At 37.5% G+C, this 8,624-nt stretch overlaps 2 pseudogenes; one reads left to right on the forward strand and one right to left on the reverse strand.

The window, feature by feature from the left end:
- Window positions 1-1,640: 1,640 nt before the first annotated feature.
- LOC137767793 (NADH-ubiquinone oxidoreductase chain 1-like) lies at window positions 1,641-4,233 on the forward strand (annotated as a pseudogene).
- A 2,139-nt stretch (window positions 4,234-6,372) lies between these two features.
- On the reverse strand, window positions 6,373-7,774 carry LOC137767197 (small ribosomal subunit protein eS21 pseudogene; annotated as a pseudogene).
- Window positions 7,775-8,624: the final 850 nt, after the last annotated feature.

Consider the following 8,624-nt stretch of genomic DNA (forward strand, 5'->3'; position numbering starts at 1 on the left):
ACTAGAAAACTTTAACATAGAGAACTTAAGTTAAATAATCTGAAATCAGATGAGTTATTTATGAACAGTTTACAGGAACAAACTCATCTATATGGCAAAAGAGTAGGAAGATTTATGAGTAGAGCTGACAAACCTAACAAGCCTGGTGATAGCTGGTTGTCCAGAAAAGAATTTTAGTTCAACTTGAAATATTACTTTAAAAACATAACTTTTAACATAATTGTAAAAGTTATGCAAAAAAGGTACAGCTTTTAGTTATGGGATACAAATTTCCCGAGAGAGTAAGCATTAACAATACCATAGTTGGCTTAAAGGCAGCCACCAATTAAGAAAGCATTCAAGGTCAACCACACATTCATCTTAATACTAACAGTAAACAAACCAACTCCTAATTTAATATTGGACTAATCTATTAATTAATAGAAGTACAATAATACTGTCAATATGAGTAACAAGAAATGTCTCTCCTTGCATAAGCTTACATCAGAACGGATAACCTACTGAGAGTTAACATTAAGATAAACCTAAACACGGGACTTCCCTGGTGGTCCAGTGGTTAATAATCTACCTTCCAACGCAAGGAATGCAGGTTCAATCCCTGGTTGGGGAACTAAGATCCCACATGCCGTGGGGCAACTACGGAGCCTGCGTACCACAACTAGAGAGCCTGCGTGCCACAACTATTGAGCCTGCATGCTAAATAAATAAATAATAAATAAACCTAAACAAATACCTGATTATTTATTAAAACATTTGTCAACCCAACACAGGCACACATTTAAGGAGAGATTAACAAAAGTAAAAGGAACTAGGCAATCACAAACCTTGCCTGTTTATTAAAAACATTACTTGTAGCACTTCTAGTATTAGAGGCACTGCCTGCCCAGTGACATCTGTTTAATAGTCAGGGTATTTTGACTGTGCAAAGGTGGCATAATCATTTTTTCTGTAAATAAGGACTTGTGTGATTGGTCACACGAGGGTTTTCCTGTCTCTTTTAATCAGTGAAATTGACCTTGCCCTGAAGAGGTGGGAATAACGTATAAGATGAGAAGACCCTATGGAGCTTTAGTTAATTAACTAATCCAAAAAAACAATAACTGAACTTTAAGGGATAACATAGCTTTTAATGGATTAACGATTTTGGTGGGGGTGACCTTGGAGAGTAAAACCACCTTTGAGTGATTAAAACTTAGACCAACTAGTCAAAATGCTTTACATCTATTGACCTAAAACATTGATCAACAGAACAAGTTATCCCAGGGATAACAGCATAATCCTATTCTAGAGTTCATATTGATAATAGGGTTTACGAACTTGATGCTGGATCAGGACATCCCAATGGTATAACTGTTATTAATGGTTTGTTTGTTCAACAATTAAAGTCCTACGTGATCTGAGCTCAGACTGGAGTAATCCCAGTTGATGTCTATCTATTACAGATTTCTCCCAGTATGAGAGGACAAGAGAAATAAGGCCTACTTTACAAAATGTCTTCAAACTAAATGATTATATAATCTACATTCAATTAATTTATACATACCCTACTGTAGAACAGTGTCTGTTAGGGTGACAGAGCATGGTAACTGCATAAAACTTAAACCTTTATCTACAGTGGTTCAAGTCCTCTTCCTAAGAATATGTTTATAATCAACGTTCTTTCACTAATTACCCAATTTCACTCACCACAGCATTCCTAACTTTAACTGAATGGAAAATCCTAGGCTATCTGCAAATCCGGAAAGGGCCAAACATCATCAGCCTCTATGGATTATTACAACCCATTGCTGATGCAAATTATTTATTAAAGAACCACTACAACCATCAATCTCATCAATTTATATGTTTACTATTGCACCAATGCTAGCCTTAACCCTGGCTGTCACATTATGAATTCCTCTTAACACACCTTATCCACTAATTAATATGAACCTAGGCATACTATTTATACTAGCTATATCAAGCCTAGCCGTTTATTCCATCCTCTGCTCTGAATGAGCTTCAGATTCAAAATATGCATTAATCGGAGCTCTATGGGCAGTAGCACAGACAATCTCATATGAAGTAACATTAGCAATTATTCTGTTATTATTCCTACAGATAAATGGATCATTTATACTTTCAACAGTAATTATTACACAAGAACACCTGACTATTTTTCACATCCTGACCCCTAGCCAGAAATTGTTTTATCTCTACCCTAGCAGAAACCAGCGGAGCCCCACTGGATTTAACAGAAGGAGAATTAAAACTTGTATTCAGCTTCTGTGTAGAAAATGTAACAGGCCCATTCACCCTATTCTTTCTAGCAGAATATGTCAATATCATTATAGTAAGTATTTTCACAACCATCTATTTTTAGGAGCATTTCACAATCCCTACATGCCAGAATCATATACAGCCAATGTCATCATTAAAACACTCCTGTTTTGATTACTGTGGCTTTATAGTACAGTCTGAAGTCAGGGAGCCTGATTCCTGCAGCTTTGTTTTTCTTTCTCAAGATTGCTTTTGCTATTTGGGGTTCTTTGTATTTCCAGACAAATTTTAAGAATTTTTTGCTCTAGCTCTGCAAAAAATGCCATTGGTAATTTGATAGGGATTGCACTGAATCTGTAGATTGCCTTGGGTAGTACAGTCATTTTGACAATAAACTTAAAAGCTTTTGCACAGCAAAGGAAACCATAAACAAAACGAAAAGACAACCCACAGAATGGGAGAAAATATTTGCCAATGAGGGATTAATCTCCAAAATATACAAGCAGCTCAATATAAAAAAAACAAACAACCCAATAAAAAAATGGGCAGAAGACCTAAATAGACATTTCTCCAAAGAAGACATACAGATGACCAAGAGCATGTGAGAAAATGCTCAACATCGCTAATTATTAGAGAAATGCAAGTCAAAACTACAATGAGGTATCACCTAACACCCAGTCAATGGCCATCATCAAAATGTCTACAAACAGTAAATGCTGGAGAAGGTGTGGAGAAAAGGAAACCATCCTACACTGTTGGTGGGAATGTAAATTGGTACAGGCAATTTACATTTTTTATGGAAAACAGTACGGAAGTTCCTTAAAAAACTAAAAATAGAGCTACCATATGATCCTGCAATCCCATTCCTTGGCATATATCTGGAGAAAGCCATAATTCGAAAAGATACATGCACCCCAACCTTCAATGCAGCACCATTTACAATAGCCAAGACATGGAATCAACCTAAATGTCCACTGACAGATGAACAGATAGAGAAGATGTGGTATATATATACAATGGAATATTACTCAGCCATTAAAAAGAATGAAATAATGCCATTTGCAGCAACATGGATGAACCCAGAGATGATCACACTAAGTGAAGTAAGTCAGAGAAAGATAAATATCATATGATATCACATATATGTGGAATCTTAAGATACAAATGAACTTATTTACAAAACAAACAGACTCACAGACATAGAAAACAAACTTACAGTTACCAAAGGGGAAGGGGGGGAGGATAAATTAGGAGTCTGAGATTAACATATAGCCACTACTTTATATAACATAGATAGCCAACAAAGACCTACTGTATAGCACAGGGAACTCTACTCAATACTCTGTAATAACCTATATGGGAAAAGAATCTGAAAAAGAATAGGTATACCCTGGTGGCACAGCGGTTGAGAATCTGCCTGCCAATGCAGGGGACACGGGTTCGAGCCCTGGTCTGGGAAGATCCCACATGCTGCGGAGCGACTAGGCCCGTGAGCCACAACTACTGAGCCTGCGCGTCTGGAGCCTGTGCTCCGCAACAAGAGAGGCTGCAACAGTGAGAGGCCCGCGCACCGCGATGAAGAGTGGCCCCCGCTTGCCACAACTAGAGAAAGCCCTCGCACAGAAACGAAGACCCAACACAGCCAAAAATAAATAAATAATTAAAAAAAAAAAAAAAAAGAATAGGTATACGTATAACTGAATCACTTTGCTGTACACCTGAAACACAACACTGTAAATCAACTATACTCCAATACAAAATAAAAATTTTTTAAATAAAAATAATTAAAACAAACCAAAAAAAAACCACTCCTAACAGTCTCTTTTCTATGAGTTCAAACATCCTATCCACAATTTTGATATGATCAACTTACTTATCTCTTATAAAAATTTTTTTTTACCACTAATACTAGCCCTATCTATATGAGAGGTTTCTCTACCTGTCATCACATCAGGCATCCCACCACAAACATAAGAAACATGTCTTACAAAAGAGTTACTTTGATAGAGTAAAAAATAGAGGTTTAAACCCTCTTATTCCTAGAATCATAGGAATTGAACCTACCCTTCAGAATTTTACTTTCTTCATACTACCACATTATAGTACATTTTATAGTAAGGTCTGCTAAGTAAGCTATCAGGGCCACACCCCAAGAATGTTGGTTTATATCCTTCCAGTACTAATAAGGCCTATTGTTTTTACTTTCATTCTACTGACCGTCATCTCAGGAACCATAGTTGTAGTAACAAGCTCACACTGGTTAACGTTATCCCCATTCTAATAAAAAAATTAACCCATAAGCTATAGAAACATCCAACAAATATTTTCTAAAACAACCCACTGCACCAATACTACTATAATGGCTATAATTATTAATCCAATATACTATGGTCAATGAACATTACAAAAATCTTTAATCCAAAGCATCCACCATCCTAATAATAGCCCTTGTCACAAAATTAGGGCTTTCCCCATTTCACTTCTGAGTGCCTGAAGTAACACAAGGCGTTCCATGAACAGCAGGCCTGATGCTAGTAACATGACAAACTTGCACCCCTATCAGTTTTATACCAACTCTCACCATCCATAACCCTAAACATACTATTAATCATAGCTATATTATGAATCATAATTGGAGGCTGAGAGGGACTCAACCAAACTCAACTACAAAAATTATAGCCTGTTCATTCATCAATGGCCCATATAGGATGAATAACTGCTATTATAATGTATAATTCAACCACAGAAATTCTAAACATACTAATTTACATCATAATAACACTATCTTCTTACCATTTATGGCCAGCTCATGTACCAGAAACTATCATTATCACACACATGAAAGAAAACAGTTTTCATCACAATCCTTATCCTCACCATTAAAGGATCATTAGGAGGTCTCCCACCACTATCAAGGTTTTTACCCAAGTGAATAATTACTAAGAGATAAAAAAACTATAACATTCTACCAACACTAACAGCCATCAGAGCACTACTTAACATGTATTTCTACATACAGCTGACGTACTCCACATCACCAACTATATTCCCTTCAATAAACAACACAAAAATAAAATGACAATTCAAACATACATAACAAATAACCTTCCTATCATTACTAATTGTAATATCCACACTATTACTACCTGTAACACATTTCTATCAGTGCTGGGCTAGGAATTTAGGTTAGTTTAGACCAAGAGCTTTCAAAACCATAAGCAAGTATAATTTACTTAATTCCTGAAAATAAGTATTGCAAGACTCTATCCTACATCAATTGAATGCAAATAAAACATTTTAATTAAGCTAAATCCTCACTAGATTGATGGGCTTCCACCCAACGAAATCTTAATTAACAGGGGAACACTGTAGTCACCTGGCTTCTATCTATTGAATACTTCTCCCACCTTGCAAAAAAAAAAAAAAAAAAAGATGGGAGAAGCACAGGCAGAATTGAAGCTGCTTCTTTGAATTTGCAATTCAATTTGTTGATTGAACACAGGGCTTGGCAAAAAGGGGTCTCAATCTCTTTCTTTAGATTTATAGTCTAATGCTAACTCAGTCATTTTACTTATGTTCATAAACTGCTGATCATTTTCAACAAAGCACAAAGATATCGGCACTTTATATTTACTATTTGGTGCTTGAGCTGGAATAGTAGGCAACACCTTAAGTCTATTAATACATGTTGAGCTATGCTAACCTGGAGCGCTACTTGGAGATGACCAAATCTGTAATGTAGCCATAACAGCCCCTGCATTTGTAATAATTTTCTGTATAGTGGTACCCATTATGATTGGAGGGTTCAGAAATTGACTTGTCCCACTAATAACTGGGGCACCTGATATAGCATTTCCCTGAAAAGTAAGAGAAGCTTTTGACTATTTCCCCCATCATTCTTACTCCTACTCCTATCATCAACAGCAGAAGCTGGTTCTGGTACTGGTTGAAGTGTATATCCACTTCTAGCCAGCAGTCTGGCCCACACAGGAGCCTCTGTTGACCTAACCATTTTCTCCTTACGTTTAGCAGATGTCTCTTCAATTCTTGGTGCTATTGATTTTATCACTATGACAACTACAAATTGGCACTTGCCATCTACCTCTACAAGGATTAAATTATGAGCTGCGGCAGCTGGTGACCTTTAATACCTGAAAGGAGTTCAGGGTGAAGATCAGGAATGAGGCACTCTATGCCCTGGGAAAAACTGGCAGAACAGGTCTTCAGATAGTTAGATATTTTCAGGAGAAGATTTTATGAGCCCAATTCTTGCATCTCCTCGTATTTAGAAAAGCACTAAAATCCTTCATGGGTGACTTCGCTCGTGACTAGCACAATCCTTCTGCAAAAAAATATGTGCCTGATTGCATGTACTCCCCCTGCACCAAAATCACATATATACTGACCTTCCCCCTACCTCTTCGGAGCGGTTTCTTAGAGCTATCTAAAATGCTGTCTCCCCGGCTACAGTCCTCATTTTGCTCCAAGATAAAACTTCACACAAAACTCTCACGTTGTGCGTTTTTTTCAGTCAACAACTATAATCTTTACTATAAAACAGCAGACATATCTCAATACCAAACACCATTATTTGTTTGATCTGCCCTAATTCTAGCCACGTTACTATCATTATCACTCTCAGTTCTAGCAGCCGAAATTACCATATTGTTAACAGAAAGAAAAATAAACACTATTTTCTTTGGCCCTGCAGGAGGAGACCCAATCCTATACCAACACCTATTTTGATTCTTTGGTCACCCTGAAGTCTGTTACTTGTAGCCTACCAGGATTTGGAATAATCTCACATATTACATACTATTTAGGACAAAAAGAGCCTTTTGCATATATGGGAATAGTGTGAGTCATGTCCATTGGCTTTTTAGGACTTATCTTGTGGACCCATCATATGTTTACAATAGGGATAGATGTCAACCCATGAACATACTTCACATCAGCTAAAGTAATTATTTCTATCCCGACAGGAGTGAAAGTATTTATCTGATTTGCAACTCTTCATGGAGGTAATATTACATGATCTCCCACTCTATTATGTATGAGCTTTGGGCTTTTTCTTTTTACAGGAGGTTGTGTGACAGGAATGGTCTTAGCTAATCCATCCCTGGACATTGTCCTCCATGGTACATACTACGAAGTAGCACACTTCCATTATGTAACGTCAATGGGAGCAGTGTTCACTATTTTTTTGGGGGGGGGGTTCACTATTTATTTATGACAAACATTCCACACCCAGGTTCCTCTCTAGGCAGAAGTTCTCTGAGATGATGCCATCTGCCTTGGCCAGTTGGAGAGTGGAGTCATCTGACTCACCCATACTGCGAATGGTCCCGCAGATAGCGTAGGTTTTAAACTGGCCATTGAACCTGCCTGTCACCTTGTCAACCTCAGCCACGTTCATCTGGATGGACGCATGGTCCTTGGCGCCGATGACGCGGTTGCCGGCGGAGCATTTCCGCAGCATGTACAGGCCCCCGAGCTCGCCGGCATCGTTCTGCATGTTGAGGGAGCGTCTGGTGGCACCACAATGAGCGTGAGCACAGATAAAAAAAAGCAGCAGTGTTCACTATTATAGGAGGCTTCATGCACTGATTTCCACTCTTCTCAGGTTATACACTTAACATGAGCAAAAATTCCCTTCATCGTTATATTTGTAGTAGTAAATATGATTTTCTTCCCGCAGCACTTTCTTGGCCTTTCAGGGATGTCACTACGACTCCAACTACGCTGATGCACACACAACACGAAATCTTTCATCTATAGGCTCATTCATCTCATTAACAGCAGTAATGCTAATAATCTTTATAATTTGAGAAGCTCTTGCATTCAAATGAGAAGTCTCAGTAGAGTAACAACTACTAACCTAGAATGGTTACATGGACGCTGTCCACCATATCCTATGTTTGAAGATCCTACTTACGTAAATTTACAATAAGGAAGGAAGAAATCGAATTCTTTTCAACCAGTTTCAAGCCAACACCATGACAGTTATGTCTTTCTCAATAAATGAGATAAAAATAAGTTATGTAACTTCATCAAAGTTAAATCATAGGCAAAAATCTTGTATATCACTATGGCACATCCATTTCAACTAGGCTCTCAAGGTGCAACGTTACCTGTCATGGAAGAACTTTTACATTTTCATGATCACACATTAATAGCCATTTTTAAAACGGAACTTAACTAATATTGACAACTAAGCTGACGCATACACATACACTAGATGCACAAGACAATTTGAACCATTTACCAGTCATCATTATAATTGCCCTGTCATCACTACGAATCCTTTTCATGATACATGAAATCAATAACCCTCCCCTAACCATAAAAACTATGGGCCATCAATG

The sequence above is a fragment of the Eschrichtius robustus genome, chromosome 7 (genome assembly GCF_028021215.1).
Source record: "Eschrichtius robustus isolate mEscRob2 chromosome 7, mEscRob2.pri, whole genome shotgun sequence".
NCBI classification, from domain to species: domain Eukaryota; kingdom Metazoa; phylum Chordata; class Mammalia; order Artiodactyla; family Eschrichtiidae; genus Eschrichtius; species Eschrichtius robustus.